Source organism: Mandrillus leucophaeus, unplaced genomic scaffold, assembly GCF_000951045.1.
Source record: "Mandrillus leucophaeus isolate KB7577 unplaced genomic scaffold, Mleu.le_1.0 Scaffold138, whole genome shotgun sequence".
NCBI lineage: Eukaryota > Metazoa > Chordata > Mammalia > Primates > Cercopithecidae > Mandrillus > Mandrillus leucophaeus.
In genome coordinates this window covers 1,896,397-1,921,239 of record NW_012101343.1, presented here as the reverse complement: position 1 = coordinate 1,921,239, position 24,843 = coordinate 1,896,397, and the positions used below count along the sequence as shown (strand labels likewise).

At 37.7% G+C, this 24,843-nt stretch overlaps 1 protein-coding gene across 2 annotated transcripts in view; it reads right to left on the bottom strand.

Moving 5' to 3' along the window:
• LRRC4C (leucine rich repeat containing 4C) overlaps positions 1–24,843 on the bottom strand; it is a 1,423,056-nt gene that overhangs the window by 186,219 nt on the left and 1,211,994 nt on the right. The gene's annotated exons all lie outside the window — the stretch shown is intronic.

The window sequence follows — 24,843 nt, the reverse complement described above, 5'->3', positions numbered from 1 at the left end:
GCGGTCCCTCGCCGGTGGCCCCTGCCAGCCCCCGGGTCCCCTTCTCCTCCATCAGCCGGCAGTGGCTCCGGGGGCGCGGCGGTGATGTAAGTTGAGACTGGGGCTTTTATTTCAAATGGGGAGGATGAAGTGAGGGGACAGACGGGGTGGTAGGCAAATTAAAAAAGCAAACACGAAAAAAGAAAAGAAAAGAAAAAGAAGAAAAAAAGAAAAAGGAACAACACGGGTAAGAAAAAAAAAAATTCCTAATCGCTGGTTCTTCTCATCCTTCTCAAATGCAACTGCAGCTTTGATCTCATTTCCAGCTGCGTTGGGTACATTTTGGAGCCACAAGTTGGTTCCCGTTGGCGCAGACCTTCCCGACGCCTGCTAGTCCTCTGCGAGGAGACGCGTTTTCGGGAGCGCAGCTGCTCCGCGCCGTCCTTAGCGCCATCGCCCTGGCTCACGGCTCCCTGCGCGGCAGAAACCCCAGTCCCCTTCCATCCACTTCGGTTTGAACTCTCTTCCTCCCCCTCCCTCTGCTCTCGCCTCTCTTTTTCTCCCAAATAAATGCTCTCCCAGCGCCGGCGGCAGCTCTTGCCAGCCTAGGCTTTCTCTCGACCAATGCCACGTCCTGACGCTTAGGGTCCTAGCTTCCAAAAGCTCCTTTCGGACTGCAGTCGCTTTCCCTCCTCTGCCCCTCTTTCTTTCCCCTTTTCCTTTCCCTTTCTCCGCTTGTGATCAGTAAAATACAATTACCCAATTACCTCCCATCATCTTAGCACTGATTGGTCAATTGCATTAACACTTGAAGTCAGGGAAGAGGGGATTGGAGCTTCTGAGATGTGGCACTGCTGCCACCTGGAGGGCAGAGCCGGAACAGCTGAGTCTAAAAGCAACCCCCGCGCTGGGAGGTTAGTAATAGGCAAAAGAAATTCAGGCTGTGTGGGAGAAGTTAGTTTTTTCGAAAAGCTTGCCTGTTTTCATCCAGAAATCCAGGAGTTTTGAGCTACAAAGAGGAAGACATTAAAATCAAATCACCACTAAGATTCAAAATTATCACCAAACACACAAAGCTGCTGCTTTCAGGTTGCAGGGTAAGAGCCTCTCCTAGTCAAGCACACCGGTCCCAAGCTGTGGATTAACACAGTACTATTGCTTAGCTGGGCGCGGTGGCGCACGCCTGTAATCACAGCACTTTGGGAGGCCGAGGCGGGAGGATCACGAGGTCAGGAGATCGAGACCAACCTGCCCAACATTGTGAAACCCCGTCTCTACTAAAAATACAAAAATTAGCCAGGAGTGATGGCGCGCATCTGCAATCCCAGCTACTCGGGAGACTGAGGCAGAATTGTTGCTTGAACCCGGGAGGCAGAGGTTGCAGTGAGCCGAGATCGGGCCATTGCACTCCAGCCTGGGCGTCAAGAGCAAGACTCTGTCTCAAATAAATAATAAAAAAAAAAAAAAAAAAAAAAAAAAAAAAAAAAGAATAGGCTCAGGCTCATCAGAAAGAATCCAGAGTAACTTAAAAGCTACTGGAGAGGGAGGCTGTGGTCGGGCAGGATAATCTCACCAGGAGGAAGCAACTGTAAAGGCAAGATAGTAGCCTTCAGCCTATGCAGTGTTGCAGTAAATTGGCCTGTTCAGTTTGTACAAGACATCCAGGACAGCTTGACAACTCAATTCCAACATCCCCTGCTCGAGGATGTGGACTTTTCCATCAACTCGTATTAGAGAAATAGTTGGCACATTTCGAATTCACTGGGTCTCCTTAGAAGGACTGGGCCAACAAAATAATGCTATTAATATATATTTATATTGGTTTCTTTCTCCAATGTATAATTTTCATAAGGCCCCTTCAGTAACCTATGGACATTCACTTTTTGTCATTTATGTAGGTAACATTGAGATATGAATAAATGAAATTAGGAATGATAATTTAAACAATACTGTATATATATGGAATAGATTAAATAAATGTTCCTCTGTTTTGTGTGCCCTAAGTAATGATCTTTGTGCTGGTTTTCTTTATTTTTGAGAGAACAGAATATGTACTTGGTTTAAAAACAGTTTTAAAGAAAGTGAGTAAATTATAATGGAAGGTAGCCTCAAACAGAAATGAGAAAAGATTTATTAAGAGAACATCAGAGGCATATCCAAGTTTATACAAAATGCTATTTTCTTCTTTTCTGTTCCCATTATAGTACATGGTATTTCCTTGCTTAGAGTTAAAAAAAAATTACATCTGTAATGTTCTTTGCGTACTAAGAGCACACTGTAACGTGCATCTCAGATGTCAGTACATGCAAGGGGAAAGACTTTTCCTTGCACATGGATTGTGATTTATTGTAATTTCTCCATCTTTTTAGAGAGCTTTGATGTTATGAATTACATCAAAATGTGAATTTTTTGAGGGTTAGTGGTGTTGCTTCTATTTTTAAATGAATGCCGTATTGATTGATTCAAAACACTAGTGAGCAGTTGACTTTAATTTGTGTTTTGAAGCTTTTACCCTTATATGCCATTTATAGTTTATCCACTAATAAACGATTAAAAAGTACATTCACTAGCGGTACTAGATAGCTTCAAAGGAGTCTATCCTCCGATTCTGAAGTAAGCTAGAAGCCATTTGAAATGAAAATTTTCTTTTTAGGGATTTTGACAGCAAAGGAAAGCCAATGATTTGTTTTTTTCAGAGCTAATTATTAGCTATCTACCAGAATCTTTAATACTATCAGAATGAATTAATCTATTAGGCAAAGCAGCAAGGACAGATAAGTGCTATTTGGCCAAAAGGAAAAACAGAACAGCTTCCCTCTCCTGTTAACCTTCCCCTTCAGCAGCTACAGTATCTTTACTTACATCATCGACTCATTCACACGATATGACCCTGAATTTGTCACGTGGCTTTCATTTGTAGATTTAGATTGAACCAGTCATTATTGACAATCCATACGGCGTGGTTTCTGTTACACTTCTCATATATATATCACCTTATTTAATACTCAAAACAACACCCTGAGAGATTTTGAAGATGGAAAAAATGAAGCTTAAAGTCACAAACTTGGAAAATGACACAGCCAAAATTTGAACCCAGATCTACTCAATGCCAGTTCTTCCAGTTTTGCGATAACATCTAGGTTTTGGTAACATGGGGAACACCTGTATGTCAGTTATCAGTATGCAGGCTGTCATTTTCTGCCCTGAAATCCAGGTATGAATTTGTAACCCTTTCAGAGGATGGCAATACCACATTTGTCACTGAATGACCTTACTCAAAGAGGATTGGAATAAGTAATAAACAAGCTAACTGTCATGAAAGTATGCATGCAAACCAAATTGTTGCTGAAAAAACCATAATTATAGATATTTATGCAGTAGAGGTTGCCAGGTACTATTAACAATGACAGAGTATGTGTTCAAGTAAAAATTTTTATAAAAGCTCTTTTAGAAGAAATAATATTACACCATCACCCTCCCCATTAGCCCATCTAGTTACCAAAAGCATGGAGAGGACAAAACGCTTATTGAAATGACATGGCTTGGGAGAAGAGGAGGCACAGTGCTAGCATGCTAGATTTGTTCCATGGACATGCAAATTTCTCTTTTGTTCTTCTCTGATTTGTAGACGTGAGTCATTAAACAAAACTGTTATCTTATTTCACTGTATGTTCATGACTATAGCCGGTGTAATCTTTAGCAAACAGCAGGGGACAGCATCTTGTAATCAGAAATACAAAATAGCAAATAGAACAAATTCAGTAACTTTGCTTAAAAATAAAAAAGTGAATGTGTCTATTGTGTTTATTAATTGGATTTTACAGGCTGTAGGCAACTCTATTGAAGCACAATACATACTTAAAGTTTGTGTCTTTATTCTGTGCTATAAATCCTGGAAATAAATATTCTCTTTTCACTTCCAATAGTATTACACAGGGACCAGAATATCCTCTGGGATAATCATATCAAGCTTGCCTGTATAGTCACACATAATGACATGTGAATTAATTTCATTAAAACAACTTACTTTTTTGAAACTACTTTGACTTTAAAATTCAATACTCAGTGGGAGTTTACTAAGAGCAGGGAAAACTGCCTTGCAAAATCAGCAGATCTCCTGGTAACTCATTCACTATTTTGAAAACAGCATGGGGGAAAATGCCCCCATGATCCAATCACCTCCCGTGAGGTCCCTCCCCCAACACATGGGGATTACAATTTGGATTACAATTCAAGATGAGATTTGGGTGGGGACACAGAGCCAGACCCCATATCAGGAGGTTACTGCAAAGTTATGTAAAAGGAAATCAAGTGGAGAATCAGAGTGATCATTGCAATCAACTACAACCTCTCTCCCTTATGAATAACAAAGGTCCTCAGTGATTACTGGTGTTTGCTGGAAAGAAAATTGTCCACATTAGTGACCATCTAATCAGTCACTTATTTCAACATATGTATAATAATCTCCAGTTATGTGCCAAGTATTATGGAAGTCATCACTAACTCCTCTGTTACCTTCACTTTCCTGATAGCACCTGTCGATGCTGTCTCAGGAATGGCTCACAGATGTGTGCCAAAGAGAGTGTACACATTTCTCTTTACTATTTTAGAGAGACCACTATCGGGTTCCTCTGTGGACTCTGCCACTCATCTTTCTTCTTACCCATTCTATCTCCTCTCTAATACCAGTTAGCTTGTGAAAAAGGAAAGAAGAGAAAAGTTTAAATGAACAAACATTAAAAGGAAAATCTGTTCCATATGTACAATGACAAGAAACCACAACATTGAAAAAACTATTTGTAATATATAGAAAAAGATTCATAGTTTAAATACAAAAATAGTTCTTAAAATAGCTAACATGAACGGGAAAAATACTTGAATAGCCAATTACATGAAGAACTAGTTATTTTGACATGTATTGGGACCCATGTTGCTTAACACAGTGCCTGGTTTGACCTCTTAATAAATTTTGATTGACTAGATGAATGAACTGTCCACTTGATTGGGGGAGGAACGTGGATAGATAGTAGCTATGCTAATTACAATCAGTGGTGAGTAATATGGTCAGAATTTTACAGAAGTGTAAAGAGCTGGGAGTGGAAGGCAGAGGAGACAGTAGCTACCTCAATGTGGCGCCAGACCAAGAGGACTTCACAAATAGAAACTGTATTAGGCTGTTCTTACATGGCTATACCAAATACTTGACACTGGGTTATTGTTAAGAAAAGAGGTTGAATTGGCTCATGGTTCTGCTCTACAGGAAGCATGGGAGCATATGCTTCTGGGGAGGCCTCAGGGAGCTTAAATTCATGGTGGAAGGCAGTGCGCGAACATGGTGGGAGCAGGAGCAAGACAGAGAGAAAGGGGAGGTGCTACTGACTTTTAAACAAGATTTAACAAGAATTCACTAACATGAGGAGAGTACCAAAGGGGATGGTGCTAAACCATTCGTGAGAAATCTGCCTACATGATCCAGTCATGTCCCTCCTGGCCCCACCTCCAACATTAGGGATTACAATTTGACATGAGACTCGGTGGGGACACAGATCCAAACCATATCAGAAACGCTAATGTGTTCAAGGCTTCATGAATGTGAATGTAGTTGATGATTGCAGAACTGCCCATATGGCAGCCAGAGGACAAAGAACAAAATGCATTCTAAGAAAAATTAATTTGTTACCCGAAGATTAACGGAGTTAAAGCTTAACTAACTTACAAACTCAGCTATGGTTGAGGGGATCAACTATTAGATGCCATGTAGAGATCCAAAGAGTACAGCTTTGGAAATACAGTCATTCCTCTGTATCTGTGGGGAATTGATTCCAGGACCCCATCAGACTGCAAAATCTGAGGATGCTCAATCCCTTATATAAAAGAGTATAGTATTTGCATGTAATCTGTGGACAGCCTCACATATATTTTAAATCATATCTAGATTACTTACCCAATACAATCCTAATACAATGCCTACACATCACTTCATTCTTCAGGATTCAATGTAGTACTTAGCACTTGGCAAATTCAAGGTTTGCTTTTTGAAACTTTGTGAATTTTTTATTTCTTAAGAGGCAGAGTCTAGCTCTGTTGCCCAGGCTAGAATGCAGTGGTACAATCCTGGCTCACTACAGCCTGGAACTCCTGGGCTCAAGTGATTCTCTTACCTCAGTCTCCAGAAGAGCTTGGACAGGTGTGAGCACTGCACCAGGCTCTCTGGAAGGTTTTTGATCTGCAATTGGTTGAATCCACAGATGGGAAACCCAGAGATATGGAGGGTTACCCATTGATACCTTCCTAGGACAGTATCAATCACTAAAGAAGCTTGGGGAGGAAGGGCATTGGTGAAGGGGAGCATGTTGACAGATAATTCTCTCTTTTTCAGACCACATGAGGCAACGTGACAAGTTTGAGGAGTGACTTAAAGCAATAAGAAGAAAGCTGAAAGAAACAACGGTATGACAATTTGGCAACCACTTCTCAATGGCCTTCAACTATCTTTTATGCATCCTTTCTAAATGGTGACCCAATCACTTTAAAAACACAATCTCCTTTATTAAATGTTTCTAAGGGAGAAGGTATTTGTGTGTAGATACTATGTGGTGGTATTTTTGTACTGTCTAAATTAGGAATCTTTGCACTGGGAATAAAATTGCCCGTAAAAGTATCTTTAAAACTCCACCAGGAATTAGGAGATGGTGTGAATCCAGTTGTGTAATTTGGTAAGACAGCTGCATTTTATCCAGCTAAATCAGCACTTGATACTAAACAATTCCTAAAGAATGTCACTTTATTTTAGCATCAGCCATGCAGTGCAGATTCAAAAAATGATAGCCTTGTTTCCCCCACCGCATTACTATTGTGCTTTCAGAAGATGAAGGCATAGATTTCAAAATTGAGTTCTCCTCACATTGAAGATTCATTTAGCACATCTGTGGTTCCAGGCCTCCAGCTGATTTAGTCGCTCATGATTCAAATAATGTTAAACAATTTGCATTTTTTAAATGTCCAGGTCTCTAATATACACATTCTTAAGGACAAAAATGACTTTCTAGGGGATGCTGTAGATTTGTGAAAAAATCATGTATGGTATTGACACTGAAAATGGAAACACCTTTATCACCTGAATAAAACAATGCCTCAGAAAATGAAAATAAGTATGTATAAACAAATACTTTCAAAATGGAAGGGGCTTAGGAATCCTTTGATTGACTACACAAATCTTCTTAATCCATCAAAAACTCTGTTAATTTTATGGGGGCAATAAGAGATAAAATAAATATGCTCATGGCTAAGACTGTGAGGTATGTCCCAGATTTGTGGTCTCATCGCACAGAGTGAACACAGGGTGACTGTTACACGAGTGTTTGACATTTTTGCCACAACCTTCAATTGACAATTTTGAAAAGGATTTCTAGTGAAATTTTAAGAATACTTATGGAAATTCGCATTTTCACTAGGATAACAATTATGCCACATCGAATTTCAATTTCTTACTTTAATTCTTATGAATGTTTCCACAATTTTTTTGTTATTTTTCTTGTTTTAGGGGTTACATTAAAAAGGCCACAGGGATTTTTCACTGCTCATACTATCAGTTGTGTTTCTTTTACTTCTATGGTTAAAGAATGCTAAAATTATGATTATTGGAACAAAGTTTCTTTGAAGAGGCCCATCCTTCCTTTCTGTGTCTTTTTTTTATTCCTTTATAATAGCCCAAGGCCTCAACCTTAAGCAGTTCCCTTCTCCAGAAAGAATGATACTAAATGAAATAATTTGTACATAGGTGCTAACACTTTAATACTGTCCAATTCAATCCATTTATTTATTGAACAAGCAAATATTTATTGAATATAAATTTCAGCGGGTTCTGCATATACTATGACTTAGCAATGTTTTAGTAACTTTTCATCATTTGCCAGACACACTTATATTTTTGTAAAAGATTACTGTATATTTAGAAAGGGTATATGCTTGATCCAAGAAAACAGCATGGAGTCGAACCAAGAACAGCAAGTCTGGAATTTCATAGACCTCAGTTTGAATCTGACAAACATTCATTGTGCTTTAGGAGAACTGCAAATGCTTTAAGGCTGGAACTTAAGGGAAATGTGTGGCAGGAAAGAAGAAAAAATGCCAAGAAATGAACCTGCATATAACAGCCAGATCAAGAATTATTATTTTTTCTTTTTGGGGAGATTTTTGGAAAGGTAAAGGAACATCACTGAGGGCTATTAAGAAGTGATGTGATAAGTTGGGGGTCTACAAAAGTTATCCCAGAGGCAGTATGCATATGAATCAGAGAAGAACAACTGGAAACCAGAGAGAAATTGGGAAACTTGGAGGTTACGAGGATCTAAACAAAGGCAGAAGATCTGGAGTTGGAGAGAGAAAGGTGGGTATAAGAAATGTCAAGTGTGAGAATCTACAAAGTTTTATTAATTTGCATATTTGTTGTGTTTGTGTGTGTGTGTGTGTGTGTGTGTGCATGTGTGATATTCTATTTGGAGGCTATGAATAACTCTCAATCAATGTAACGAAGTACTCCCTCAAAATAATGCTCTATGAACATGGGATGGGCTTCCTTATAAGGTGGTGATGTTCCTGCCACTGGAGTAGCTCAAGCATAGGCTGCACGTGTGGTTAGTCCTTTAAGGCAAGCTTATATTAGATTAGCAGTTCCTAGACATTGTCCCTGCTTAAATTTCTACTATAGCTACATGAGAAGAGTAGGGCATTATAGCGGGATTGTCCTATTAATTACTTGAATTTAAAGCAAAAATCTTCAATTTGTGATTAATTCTTATAATTTTACAATTAAAACATTTTTTCTTTTATTTACTTTTGTTTTAAAATGCAAATATCTGACAAAAGAAAAGTTGAAAGCACCATATTGAGCCACTTGTATGCTCACATTAAGGACATAAAAAGTATTAAAGTCTGGGCCTCAGTAGACTGATGGCCTTTGAGAGACCTTTGGGCTTTTAGATTTTATGCTTTTATTGGAATATTGCTGCATGACAAAGTGCTTTCAGGTAGATCAACAGAGCAATGTGATTGACATTATTCAACCTTTCATAAAACAAACCAACTGTCTTAAACCATAATTGCAGGAAATGCTCCCAAAAGTTTCCAAGTGCAGCCTTTTCAAAAGCCAAATTCTAAGTGAAATTGATGACATCTTACAAATACTTGCTCAAACGTTCCGTTTGCAGTAAAATACAACATTGGAAAATGTTAGGAGCCAAATTGCCAACATCATTCACCAAAGTCAACTATTTCAGAAGCTCCCTCCATAGAGACCTACAGACCTGTATCAAGTCATTTTCCACGTGTAATTTGGAGATATTGAGGGCCCTGGAAGTCCTAGCTCTTTTTCCTTAAGGTGCTGCTGACAAGTAATGCAATTAAATTAAGCTTCAAGTCATAGGAGGGTACCTATAAGTGCCTGTACAGTTAAATGTCACTGGATTTCAAATGAAAATGACATGAATTGATTTACTGAGAAGAACCAAAAGGAAAGTCAAAAAGAAACACAGCTTCTGGTAACATAATATGTAGATTAATGGCGCCCACTGATTGACTGAAGTGTCAAAAAACACACCTTTCAGATATAAATGAAGCTACTGAAAGAGTTTGGGGTTTTTCTCACCCTCTTTTATTCATATGAAATATTAACTAATAAAGTCAAGGTAAAATTAGTTTTTCTTAGGATCTTTAACTTCTTCTCTACCTCAGAAGCTACCCGTTTAGACAAGAAAGTCTAGTGAAAGAGGGTAACATTCATTCAAAGGCATCTCATTGTGCCAGAAATAAAATTAAAATACCTTGTATTGACTTACAAAATCCTCCTTTACCTGCTTCAAATTCTCAACTTCTTTTAGACTTTAAACCTTTTTTATTTTATTTTATTTTATTTTTGAGGCAGAGTCTTGCTCTGTCGCCCAGGCTGGAGTGCAGTGGCGCGATCTCGACTCACTGCAACCTCTGCCTCCTGGGTTCAAGCGATTCTCCTGCTTTCACTCCAGTTCAGATCCTGAGCACTCCTGCCTCAGCCTCCCAAGTAGCTAGGATTACAAGTGCATGCCACCATGTCCAGCTAATTTTTTTTGTATTTTTAGCAGAGATGGGGTTTCACCGTGTTAACCAGGATGGTCTCAATCTCCTGACCTCGTGATCTGCCCGCCTCGGCCTCCCAAAGTGCTGGGATTATAGGCATCAACCTTATCCCACATTTCCTGCCCTTGCACTGGCCTCTCCAGGCATATGGACATTCTTCTGGTGCTCGAATAGGGCCGTGGCCCTAGCTGTTTTCTCTGCCTAGGACATTCCCCTCTGCTCTTTGCGGGCACTGATCTTTTTGATCTTCTAAGAGAGGTCATCCCTCTCAAGCAACTCAAGTAGCTACCCCATGTCTCTTGAAACATTTAAATTTTCTGCAGAGCCCTTATCTGATGTCTGTTTTTATGGGTGGAGTTGTCTACCTCTGCTGAAATGTGTGGTCCATGAGAGTACAGACCTTACTTTCCTGTTCATGGCATATACTCCACTCACAGAATGGCAGCAAGCACAGAGCAAGTGCAGGATTCAAATTTTTGAATGAATAGCTAAAATGGTAAAAGTTAGATCTGGAAATCAACTGTATAATATTGATAAGACGTAGAGGTAGAGATTTGAGAAGGCAACATGCTGTTTCTGTTGGAAATATTCTCGGGTCACTCCTAAGGAGTAGATCTGGAAATCAACTGCTTAATATTGATAAGACGTAGAGGTAGAGATTTGAGAAGGCAACATGCTGTTTCTGTTGGAAATATTCTCGGGTCACTCCTAAGGAGGTCTTAATTGAATGACTGTATCCAGTTTTATTTACATTTGTCAAATATGAAAAAAGGAAGAATGTATGTTCTTAACTTCTAGCCATACATAGATAACATTGGATAAAAGTCTGGGCTCTTAAGCCCAGCACCAGAAGTTTGAGTATTGTCTCCCTTATGTCCTAGCTGTGTGACTTTGGTAAGTTATTTAACCTCTCTAACCCTCAGAGACCTCATCAATAACTGGTTACACCTGTTCTACAGAATTACAAAGATTAATATGAAGTAATGCAGAAGAATAGTTAGCACGGTTGCTGGCATCCAATAAGCACTCAATTATTAGTCATATTTGCTATTATTAACAAATGTATCATACCAAGTTGGGCGTTACTATGGGTTCTGACTTCTACATGTGGTCACTTGACCAACCAGGTTGTTTTTTGTCTCTCCCTTAATAATGTAGCAAATGTGACCAACAAAACAGAACTTTGGCCCATTCTCTTTGAGCAACTCTTCCTTGGTGTCTCTACCTGTGTCATTCAGCCAGACTGCCTGACTAGAGTTTAAAGTTGTTTTCATCAATATAGATGTATAGCAACATTAATGTTAAAACTACTTTTTGGAGGTGTATTAAGGAAAATGTCATTTTGTCCTTATCTGTCCTATAAAAATTTAGTTACTGTATCTTTAAAAAGGTCAGCCTTTTTCTCTTCCAAAGTGTCAAAAGAAATCTCAAAATATGGTGTGACCTTGAACTAATTGCTTTCCCTTTCCGTGTCTCAATTTGCCTGTTTTAAATAAGTCTAATAATTCCTAACACAGCAGCTGCTCACTTCATAGTAGTGAGGTGAAAATTAGTTTCTCATGTTCAAAACCAGAGTCACCTTCAAAACTGTCCTCGATACACACCCCCACATTCATTTATCTGCCAGGTTCTTTTGTTCTCCCATGGGCAAAGTGTATGGCATGTGTCCCTTCCTTTACACTCTACCTGCTTTCACTCCAGTTCAGACCCTGAGCACTCTTCCCATCCTGCCCCAATCCAACCCACCCATGGCTAATACACAGCCAAAAGCACCAGCTGTCATGCAAACAGCATGGTCCACTTATTGAGTGCTTACTCTGTGCCAGGCGCTGTGCTCAGCACTTCATGTGCACTGTCATTTCACTGTAGCTCCAATGATTGCCACGCCCACATTCAGAGACTCTCATTAGCTACATGCTGATATCCCTATTCATTACCCTTTATAACACGTCCCTAAGCTTGTACTGCCATTCACTGTTTAATGATCTTGGGTAAAACCTGCTATGAAATCTCAAAAGATCTCAATTCATCATCAATAAAATAAGTGAAAATTATAGTTCAACCTCACAAGTTTATCATGTTTTTTTTTAAATCTGTGGCACAATTGCTATTTCAATTCATCTATCTATCTATCTATGTTTTTTTTTTTTTTTTTTTTTTTTTTTTTTTTTTTTTTTTTTTTTTTTTTTTGCTTGGGGAGATACTCTAGGTCCTGTAGGTTGTTTAGCAGCATTCCTAGCCGCTACCCACCAGATGGCAGTAGCATCCTCTCTTCCCCACTCCACCTCCTCACCCCCCATTATGACAATCAAAATGTCTACAGACGTGAACTAATCCTCTCCTCCCCACCAACCTACTGAAAACTGCTAGGGTGTTGGGATGCGTAAATCAGATAGTTTTAAATACTGGACGTAAAGTGTCCCTTTCTTTCTTTCAATGATTGGGAGAAATTTGCACGTTCCCTATTCCCCAGCATATCAACATACTTGAGGCTCCCAAGATTAGTCCTGGGTTGTCCTGCCGCCTTGCCTGTGTAGCTCTCTCTACTGCAACACTCTCTAACCCAGCTTCTGCCTTGCAAACGCCTATCCATCCTCTAAAATTCTTTTCCTAGGGGAAGTTTCCCCTAATTCTTTCCAACTGCATGATATTTCTCCCTCTAAATACTTTCAAATGTCATTTTTGTTCTGCCATGTTGTATAGTTATGTGTATAATAGTATCATCTCTCCTGTTGAAACTGAAAACTGCATGAGAATGAGATTCATTGTTTTCTGTCTTTTTAGCCATCAGCGAAATGAGTACAGTTGCTGGCATATATTAGTTGCTCATTAAATGTTTGTTAAATTTTATTTAGGACACAAAAGAAATAAATGGCTTATTATAAGGCAATGACTAAAAACGTTAAAGTAAACTAAAAAAAGTTAGAGAACACAAAATTAAACTTATCTCCAGATGCTTGTTGAAATAGATAATTGAGCCAATAGAGGTTTATTGTTCAAATTATTCATGCAACTGCCTTAATTCTCTGTTTCTCTTTGCACATGTAGGAACAGCTGAGAAAGAATTATAGTTGTCATTTGAAAACTATTAAGTGATTTGCCTGCTGATGGAATTTGTATTCTTTTGCTAGAAACAGAATTTATCAAATAAAGGAGGTACAAGCAAATCTACATTATTGCTTTATTAATCAAAAAAGAGAGCCAAGGAGGCACTGCTAGTGTGGAGTGACGGCACTGAAACTGAACCTTTTTCCCCCTCATCTCTTCCTGTGGTTTCAGAAAACAATCACGCATTCTCCCCCAACACACATACAGTTGTTTGCTATAGCAGGTGTAATTCTCTTTTCCCTGAGTGTCTGAAATCTAGCCAAGCTTATGCATGGCCACTGATGTATGATGCAGTTGTGATAAAGTAGAAGAGAAACTGATATTCAATTTGGGAAACATGGATTAAAGATCCAGCGTTAACACTTCATAGCACTGTAAATATGTTACATTGAATAACGCCTCCCCTCAACCCCCCAAAAATGTCCATATTTGAATCTCTGGAACCTGTGGCTATGTCTCGTACATGGCAAAAGGGACCTTGCAGGTATGGTTAAGTCACATATTTTGAGATGGGAGATTATCCTGGATGATCTGGTGAGTCCAATGTAATTATAAGGATCCTTATAAGAGAAAGGCAGGAGGACAAATACCTTAAACTGTCAGATAACATAATTGCTGGGCAAATGACTCAAGACAAGCCAACCACAAACTTTTTTTTCCATGGACTATAAGAAGGGAGAAACCCTTGATCCACTGAGGTGGCCAAAATGATGGAATGTGAATCTGGAGTTTGGGAATTTCATTGCCACCACATACGAAAACCAGCCTGAGAAAAATGTCAGCAGTGAGGGAAGTAGAGCTATGAGATTAAGAGTGATAGATTCCATGTATCAGCTTATTAGGTATTAAACATCTAGATCTAATCATACCTGAAGCTACTCTGGTTACATGAGCCAATAAAATATACATGCATAGGAATCACCAGAATGGGCTGTACCACCCATATTTCTATCAACATTCTGTTCATGATCATATAGGTATTCTCTAAGAAGTATGGAACTTTCTTTACAGCTCACTTCCACTCCTTCTGAGCCATCACCAGAGTCACCCTTAATGGTTTGTTCACACCAATGCAGGCTGTACTGTAGCATATTCACAGTTATGCAACCATCATTACAGTGTCATTTTAGAATATTTTATCATCCGAGAAAGAAACTTTGTACCCATTAGCAGTCATTCCCAAGCCCTCACCCTGCCATCAGTAAACGCTAATCTACTTTCTATTTCTATAGATTTGCTTATTGTATATTCAGATTGATATAGATCTATATCCATATCATATTCATATTCAATATTTTATATAAATGGAATCATACCATGTGCGGTCTTGTGTATCTGGCTTCTTTCACTCAGCATAATGCTTTCAAGTATGCCATACCACATATCAGTATTTCATTCCATTTTATTGCCAAATAATATTGCATTATATGAGTATACCCTATTTCATTTCAGTTATTATCATTACAGGGTAGAATAGTTTTGAGTGAATGGGATGGAGAAGAAAGGAGCAGAAGTGTTTTTATTTTTCTGAGACAGAGTCTTGCTCTGTTTCTGGAGTGCAATTGCACGATCTCAGCTCACTGCAACCTCCACCTCTACAACTCAAGTGATCCTCCCACCTCAACCTCCCAAGTAGCTGGGACTGCAGGTGTGTGTTGCCACACCCAGCTATTTTTTTGTATTTTTTGTAGAGATGGAGTTTCACCATGTAGCCCAGGCTGGTCTCGAACTTCTGAGCTTAAGTGATCCACCTTCCTCGACCTCCCAAAATGCTGGAATTACAGGCAAGAGCCCCCATGCCCTACCAAAAGTGTGATCTTAATGGCTGCTCAGGCCCCCAGGAGCAGCAAGAAGATATATTTGACTAGAGCAGGGAAACGATGGTTGAAGAGGGATGCTGAAAATTCTGGGGAAGCATGCCAAAGGCCCATTTTCTTCCCTCCTGCTGGCCCTACCTGGAGTCAGGGGAATAACAGGTGACTTGCTCATCCTATATGGAGGCAACCTAATGCAGAAGAAAGTACTGCGTTCTTACTCACTAACTCCGTTAGCTTGGGAGAGTCATTTAAGTCCGTGAAGTATCAGTTTCCTCCAATCATCCCCCTGCTTCTCCATTTATTTCCCGCAGCCCTATTCTTCATGAATAATCATGAAGATCATATTGTGAAGAGGGTAAAAGTATTTTATAAATTGGAACATATTTTCAAAAGTACAACAATGCTTCAATACAACAATGTGCTAGAGGCATTTTGAAATGCTTTCTTATGAAAGGAAAATGCTTTTGAGGTCCCTGAATTTCTTAGGAATTTATAGGTAAATAAGGAATGAATCAGAACCCCCAGGTAGCTATTGTGGTTAGTTGAAAATGGGCCCTAACAGACTCTGATGCCCTTCCAGGTAGCAGTCTATCTTATTCATCACTGTACCACATTGCTTGCCACGATTTATAGGCTATAGTAACATCAATAAACCTATTTTATTGAAGCAAAAACAGAACTTTCTATCATTGTGCATCAATCAGTACATGCATGATTTGTGTGCTGTATCCTCCAGTCATCTCTATTAAAGAAACAAAAAGAAGCACTAGTCTAGCTTACATTTAATGAGCACTTACTATGTGACAGACACTGTGCTACGCTCTTATATGCATTAACTCACAACAACCATCCCGCCTCCTCAATAAAGAATTCAAGGGTGAGAGAAGTAATATGTTTATTAAGTTTGAAAACTAATTTTCAGTGCTGACTTTATGCTGGTTTGATTTAAAGTCAAAGCCTTTAAAAGGACTTTGGTTTACTTTATTTATTAGAATTAAGCATAATAACTATGTATTATCTCATTTCCAAAGACTGGGTCCTAAAGAAGAATCCAAAGAGTTTTGTTTTGTTTGGGGTCCATTTGAAAATATTTTGAAAATCATATGCATTAATTCTGAATGTGATACACTGTATGGCTCACCTGAGGTGGTTCTTAGTTCAAATTATAGTTTTTAAAGATACTGAGGATTCCTTAGATCCTTAGTGTCATTCTCTCTGCCAAAACAGAAAACGTCTATATATTCTGTGCAACCATACTTTATCCTGTGATTTATTTTTCCAAAACTTTTCAAAACTCAACTCATCCACAAAATCCTCTGTGATCAAGGCGGAAGCCACCCAGACATTCTGTTAATATCCTCAGTGTGATTGATATTTCTCTCCTGCAGTGTGGCAAGATAGCATATGCGTATATGGGCAAGCGTATATATCTTTATGTTAATGTGCATCTGTTCCTCTTATCTCTACCATACTATTAAGATATTAAGCTCTCAGGGCCTGTCTTTCTTTCCCTTCACAGAAGACAGCATTTATTCTCCTGGGTAACCCTAGTGCCTAGTTTTGTGGTATAATGTACATGTTCAATAAACATGTACTTAATGAGTGAGTGCTCAATGAGGACAATGACAACACGGAAAGAAAATATCTTTCAGCACACAGAGAAAGTAAGATCACATACAAATAGAAGTTTTAATAGTTTGTCTTCTTGGGCATTTTATTTTTAAGTATTCTCAGATGAAATATGCTGTATAATAGCTGAGATTTAGCAGGTAATTTTTATTTCACCTCTGTTTTCCAAAACGTTGCCATTTGCCAAATGCACCATACTTAAAATGTGCTTTTCCAACTGGGCCCAGTGGCTCACACCTGTAATCCCAGCACTTTGCGAGGCAGAGATGGGTGAATCACAAGGTCAAGAGATCATGACCATCCTGGTCAACTTGGTGAAACTCTGTCTCTACTAAAAATACAAAAATTAGCTGGGCGTGGTAACATGTGCCTGTAGTCCCAGCTACTTAGGAGGCTGAGGCAGGAGAATTGCTTGAACCCTGGTAGTGGAAGTTGCAGTGAGCTGAAATCATGCCACACACTCCAGCCTGGCAACAGAGCGAGACTGTCTCAAAAATAATAATAATAATAATAATTTTCCCCTTTCATGTACATTATAGTGCTTTATGGTTTTGTATGTCTCAGTGTCTTAAAGCTATGGAGTTCACTTATGTCTTGTTATTTATCATAGATTTATTCCTTGGGTTAAGGCCAAAGAAGAGAACTCAAGATGAACAATGGAGTTCTAACTCACCAACTCCCTTCTGTTGATATTAAAAAAAAAAAGTTTGAAAAATTTAAATTCTGAGTTGCATGAAAATCTTGCTTGGTTATACTTTCTGTCAGTTTCTGTGAATTATTATTGCTACCTTAATCGATAACAGTAACCATAAATAAACAATACAGCCACCAATGCTTGAGAAGATTTGAATCATATTGCCTAGGTTTCCATCCCATTTCTACTTCCTTTCCATTTGAATGATCTTGAACAAGTAAGTTATTTAGCTTTTGTCTTCCTCCTTTGAAGTAAAGGTGAAAAGGGTGCTGTGACTCCAGGAGATAATTCATGTAAAGGAGCTTAGTTCTAGCCATATACATGGGAATTTATTCACATCGTTTATTATTACCTGCCATTATTTTTAGGATAGTGGTATTGATAAGTAGACTGGGTTAGGTAAACTCCTCCATGAACAGATGCCTTCAAGACCTTTTTAAAAAGGGATTCCCAACCCTTCACAGCACCAACCCAGTTTTATCCAAGAATGCTAAAAGAAAGGCAAATTGAAGAGAATCCAGAGCTATTGAGGGGTTCCTTAGTCTTACTTGCAAAAGGATTTTCCTTTACCTCTCAGATACTAACTACTCCATGAATACAATGTGGTCATGGTTCCAATAGTCTAGCAGAAGGATAGTGTCAACAATCTGGATGCAAATGTAGTCAGCTTAAGTTGAAGGACATTTATTTGAGCATTTAATTGCTTCCAGAGATTGGACAGCAGTTATATGAGGGCTCAAGCTCTCCCAGGCAACACCTTGATACCTTCACTGACAAGGTGCCCTCTCTTTTGCACTTTACAGGCTTGCAGAAGTCTAAGTCCATCATTTTTGCCACTCATCCACTCCTTTCACTGAGACCCAAATGTCTACCACACCAGAAGTGGTCTTAGCTTTACTGGTGAATGGCAAATAAATGATTGCCTTTCCCTTTCACCATCCTCAAAGTCTCTTGTCAATTTCTACCTCTGGACATTACATCTCACACTCTTTTTGTTTTGTCCTATTTGTAATTGATCAAACAGATTTGTTTATGTTAGTTTTTACTCCTCACCTCCTCCCAGGCATTTTACCATGTTGCTGGCTGTTGCAGCCCTTCAATTCTATGACTTACAACAACAGGCAAGAGTTATTATCACTGTTACAGATTAAGGCAGAGGAGTCATGATAACATGAAAACATGATAAATTCACAGGACCAGGGGAACAGAATAGAGAACCCAGAAATTAATTCATATATCTATAGCCAACTGACTCTTGACAAAGGTGCCAAGACCGTACGTCGGAGGAAGGGCCGTCTGTTCAATAAATGGTGCTAGGTAAACTGGATATCCATATGCAGAAGCACAAAACTAGAGTTTTAAATACACAAAAATCTACTCAAATGGATCAAAGCCCTAAATGTAAGACCCCAAACCTATGAAACAATTAAAAGAAAACATGGGGGGAAATTCCTTTTTTTTTTTTTTGACATGGAGTCTCGCTTAGTCGCCGAGGTTGGAGTGCACAGTAATGGGATCTCGGCTCACTGCACGCTCCGCCTCCTGGGTTCACGCCATTCTCCTGCCTCAGTCTCCCGAGTAGCTGGGACTACAGACACCTGCCACCACGCCCGGCTATTTTTTTTTTTTTTTGTATTTTTGTATTTTTGTATTTTTAGTAGAGACGGGGTTTTCCTGTTAGCCAGGATGGTCTTGATCTCCTGACCTCGTGATCCACCCGCCTTGGCCTCCCAAAGTACTGGGATTACAGGTGTGAGCCACCGCACCCTGTTCATAGTGGGGAAATTCTTTAGCACATTGGTCTGGGAAAACATTTTATGAGTAAGACCTCAACAGCATGGGCAACAAAAACAAAAACAAATAAATGGGATTATATAAAACTAAAAGCTTCTGCACAGCCAAGAAAACAATGAACAGAATGAAAAGACAACCTACAGAATGGGAGAAGTAAGTTGCAAACTGTTTATCTGACAGAGGATTAATACTTAGAATATAAAAAGAACTCAAACATCCTGACAGCGAAGAATAAAAAATAAATAAAAAACAGAAGACAAAAACAAAGCAAACTATCTGATTTTTAAAAAAATGACTCGATCCGAATAGACATTTTTCAACAGAAGGCATACAAATGGCCAAAAATATATGAAAAAATGTTCGACCTCACTAATCATCAGGGAAATGCCAATTAAAACCGAAGTGAGTTATCATCACCCCAGTTAGGATGGCTATTATCGCAAAGGAAAAACAAAAAAACAAATGCTAATGAGGATCTAGAGAAAAGGGAACTCTTATACACTGTTGGAAATGTAAACACGTACAGCCACCATGAAGAAAAATATGAACATTCCTCAAAAAACTACAAACAGAACTACCATGTGATCCAGCAATCACATTACTGTGCATTTATCCAAAGGAGAGGAAATCAGCATCTACATTCCCTTGCTTATTGCAGCACTATTCGCAATAGCCAAGGTATGGATTCAACCCAGGTACCCAAAAACAGATGAATGGATAACCGAAATACAGTATATATACTCAATAAAATACTATTCAGCCATAAAAAAGAATGAAATCCTGTCATTTGCAGCATTATCGATAGAACTGGAGGACATTATGTTATGTGAAATAAGCCAGGAACGGAAAGTTAAATACCACATGTTCTCACTCATATGTAGAAGCTAAAAAAAAGTTATCTCATAATAGTAAAAAGTAGAACAGAAGATACTAGAGTCTGGGAAGTGTAGGGGAAACAGAGATGGGGAGAGATTTGTTAAAGGATACAAAATTAAAGCTAGAAAGGAATAATTTCTTGTATCACTATCGGACAACTCTAGTTAACAAAAATATACTATATAGTTTCATAGAGCTAAAAAGAGGATATTGAATGCTTCAACACAAAGAAATAATAAAGGGATGAGGTGATGAATATGCTAATCAATATATATTATCTGTATTGCAATATCACTATATACTCCCAAAATATGTGCAATTATTATGTCAGTTAAACAAAGCTGAAAAAAAATACTGCACAGACAGGAAAAAATGAAAAAATGAAAAAATTAAAAAACCCAATATGGATTATAAAGGGGTGGCATGTGTGTGTGCATGTGTGTGTGTTTTAGAGGAGGAAGAGGTCATTTTTATCCTTTAAATAGCTTTTGCTTAGTTTGTAATTTATTTTATTCTCCTAGTTTATGTACTTACATGTCTATTTCTTGCTTTAAAACAAGGAAATGTTACCCCCAAATAATACTATTATCTAGATATTTTTCTACACGTATACATTCCTGATACATGTAATATATAAAATTATTGATGTCACATTTACATAATTTCTTGTAATCAGAAATTTAAAATTAATATTATAAATATATTCCCATAGCTATACATTCAGAGCAGCAGCAGCAGCATTGTGAAACACTGTATAGTGTTTCATTATATCAATAAACTCTATGACGCACTCTATTTTTAGTTTTTTAAGTTGTTTCCAATATATTGCAACTGCTTACAATACTCTAATGATCATGCCTGTAGATATGTCTTCATTTATCCACTGAATTATTTGCAATATTAGAAAAGGAAGTGGCACATTTTAAAGACATTTGAATCACATACCATATAGGTCTCTGAAAGAGTTATATTAAACTATACTCTGAACAGCAATTTATAAAAATGATCTTTCTCTAAACTCTTACCACTACAGGATGTTTTAATTTGGTTTTAAATTTAAAGAGCAATGAGGAGGCATCCCATAGAGCTTACAATCTCCCTGAGTAGGGCTACATTAGATTTACAGTGTACAGATTTGTTAACCAGGACTGAATCATGGGAATGTGGACATGTTTGTTCTATTAGCAAGAACTCTATGAGTTAGATCTAATAACTATTTTAGCCACTACCAATACAGCCAAATTTCAGAGACATCCCAAACTGGAAAAAGTCTATGCATTTTTTATCAAAAAATTCCCACAGATGTAATAATAGCAAATATTCTTTCAGTTCTTTTGAGATTGGAGGCAATAATGTTGTTTCACTTGAAATTATGTAACTCATTATAGACATTGTGGAAATTCAATTTATAGATATGTTTTCAGAAATAAGTAGAACTCTATTTGTTGCTCAATAAAAATGTCAATCATAAAGTAACAGCCACCACAACTTACTCATGTAGATGTCTACTTTTTGTGAATGAATCAGAAACCTGACAAGGCTATTTGGAACTTTACTTGTTCCTATCTGTTGCTTTGTCCAGTTAATCAGTTACTGACCCTTTGGAAGACAATAATTCTCAGTCCCTCTACTAGCAAAAAGAAGACAGAAGTAAACATCAGTAGGGATATGGCCAAACCCTATTCAGATAGGACAAAAAATCTGCATGACAATGCTTACAGGCAACAGAAAATGAAGAGTTATGATAGTTAATCAAATGTATGGTTATATTTTCTGATCTCTAGGAGTTTAATAAATTTTCACAAAGGGTTCTTGGAAAATTTCTCTGAATATCCAAACATTCTATAGAATTTGTTATGCATTTATTTATCAAATGCATGAATGTAAATATCATTAGAAGCTTCATAAATCTCAAGGCAAAATTAAACTTAGAATGCTTTCACTATGATGTGATTTGGTTAAGCTGTGATTTATGGGTGCCAGGAAACCAGATAGCCTTGAACTTCTGAGATAAACTTTTTAGGATAGACCTATTGGGGATCTATATAGCTTTCTCTTAAGTTACCTGGTTTTTAAAAAATTTAGTTCCCTAATATAGTAATAAAAATGTTATAAAGGCTGTGGGAATATGGGGAAAAAGGAGAAAACTAGGATTTACTCATTCTAAATTAGATGAGCAAATGTATATTTTGGAAAATAATCTCATACATTCGTAATTAATCTAATCATTTAATCATTTATTCAACTAATGTTTGCTAAAATTCAATGATGCAAACCTCTTTTATTGAACTTAATCTGGGGAAATTCTGGGGTCTTCAGTAAAGGTCCTAAATTAGGGTTTGTGTGTGAATATATATATTTAGGAACAGGACATCCTACTGACTTAGGACCACTTTATTCCTTTTTTAAATATTGTTGTTTTGCAAAGGATTCTTGGATTTGGTTCATTCACAGCAATCCTAGTCTTTCCATTTCCTTATTATTCCTCATTCTTGTTTCAGCACAGTATTTTAATTTTCTAGGGTTAGATGTCCCTTTGCTTAATGGGTTATACTTTCCACAGGATCTAAGTATAACTTAGTATCCAGACTGAAATCTTAGCAGAAGGATGCTCTACCTTGAAATTCTAGAGCTGACAATAAATTACATATCTGTCCTGTTTTTCATGAATTCATACTTCACTGACAATTGTAGCCATGCAGGCAAGTTCCTCAATGTAGGCATTTGTGATTATACTTCCTGAAACCCATGCAGTTCTATGTCTTTCTTCAAGATACTGAAACGTCTCTCTGCATGTCTCTTGGTCCATTCTACATGTTCCTTCCTGAGATCATCTTCTCAATTACTAGATTAACTTTACTTCCTTCACGGTTTCATTAGTTCACATATGGTTTTTGCCACTCATTACCAAGTTACAACACTATGCTACCTTTTTTTGTTTGTTTAAAGGTAGGGAGCAGCTTATTTTAAATCTAAAGTGTTCCCATTCCATTCTTAAGGGGAAAGATGACAGAAATCAGGCTCGTCTTTTAGAGAGGAGAAGTCTATATTCTCTACAGCAGCAGTAACCTGCTAGCAAGGTGTAGTCTCTTCCTTTCAAAGTGAACACAGGCAGGATCAGAGCCTTTATACATTTAACCATACATTTAAACTTACATATTAGCTTCCAGAGGTATAAGTTTTGAGTGTCAAATTAAAAATATTGATCAGTCTAGTAGACCTTTGATATTCTTGAAAGACATACCTGAGAACATTGATAATAAACAATTTCCAAATGTCGCTATACTCATCTATGCCAAATAATATCAAGTATAGATATTACCTTCCAGATAGTAACCCTATTTTGTTTTTAATTATTAATTATTCCTTATAATATGTATTTAATTATTCCTTGTAATATGTATTTACAGTGGTGTAGTCAATCCTGATGCTTGCTCTTTCTCTATAGAAGCCACAATGGTCTAATTTATTTTTATTATTAATATTGTTATTATTATTATTACTATTTTGCCTTTACTGCTCCAGTCTAGTCAAAAGGACAAATCATCAAAATTTGAACAAATAAAATGATCAAAATAAACCAAACATTTTTTTGGAATGAAATGACCTTCAATCTTAGATGATAAAACACAAATATGAAAGGAGCAGGGTTCATTCATTATAGAGGCAGCATCTAATGGAGAATATCAAGTCAATCCTGCTACCTTCTACAGGTACTTGGCTTGGTTCATAGTCTTGCACCAAGTCCATTATTTTACTTTCTTCAAGCTTACGATTCCTTTTTATATTTTTAATACATTATATTTCCTTGGTTTTATTTTTACCAATAAATAAATCCATGTACACAGGTTGTTTATTAAATTAGAGTTTCAAATCCCCATTGAGACAAGTACACTGAGGAGTTAACTAAGCTCTTTTACTACCTAAACTGTTCCCTCCACCTGCCCTTTACAGAATAACTTAATGGTATGCCTCAAAAATTGAAAATTACTATCTGTAATGGGTTTTTATTTTGTTTAAAAATAAGTAAAAACATAAGTGGTAGTAGTCTACTATACAGTCATCTGCTCTGTGATAGCACAGACAGCATGTCTATTGTGATTCTGAAAATATCTGACTTCACATAGGAAGGTGGGAAAAATTTTGCCTAGAATATTTCTTAAAGCAGGGAGAATCTCAGTCCTGTGGCTTCCTCCATTACCCAGGAGAAATTATCTTAGTGTGCTGCTAGGTTAAGAAAATCCTGATGCAACCTCCAAAGAGCCTTTTTCCTTTTAGGTAGGTCTCTCCGATCCTTCAATGGTAACAGAAAAAAATACTCATTCCTCATTTCAATTTTTTTTCTTCCATGTGAAGGAAACTCCATTATAGCAGCTCTTCTGGCCTCTCTTTATCCCCCTTTCTCTCCCTTCTTCTTGGTCGGTAGAATTGCTTATTTGATTGGTGAACTTCAAAGCAAGATTTTTGTCAATCACATTCTTTTCCCCTTCATCTTTACAGTGAGCTACTTGAAAGAAGATACACTCAGGTCTGCCACTCCATACTAGAAATTTCATAGGGCAGGCTGCCATGTTGGGAGAGCCTGCAGTTGCCACGCACTTCTTGGGCCTGGATGGGTAAATCTATCTAATGTTGTAGTTAAATGTTAGGAAGTTCATTTTTGCCACACTCACTGAAATGTTATCCCCAAATATTAACTGCATCATTAATAAAAGCGATGCCTGGTTCTTGGGCCTAGATGGATATATCTATCTAATGCTGTAGTTAAATGTTAGGAATTTCATTTTTGTCACACTCACTGAAATGTTATCCCCAAGTATTAACTGCATCATT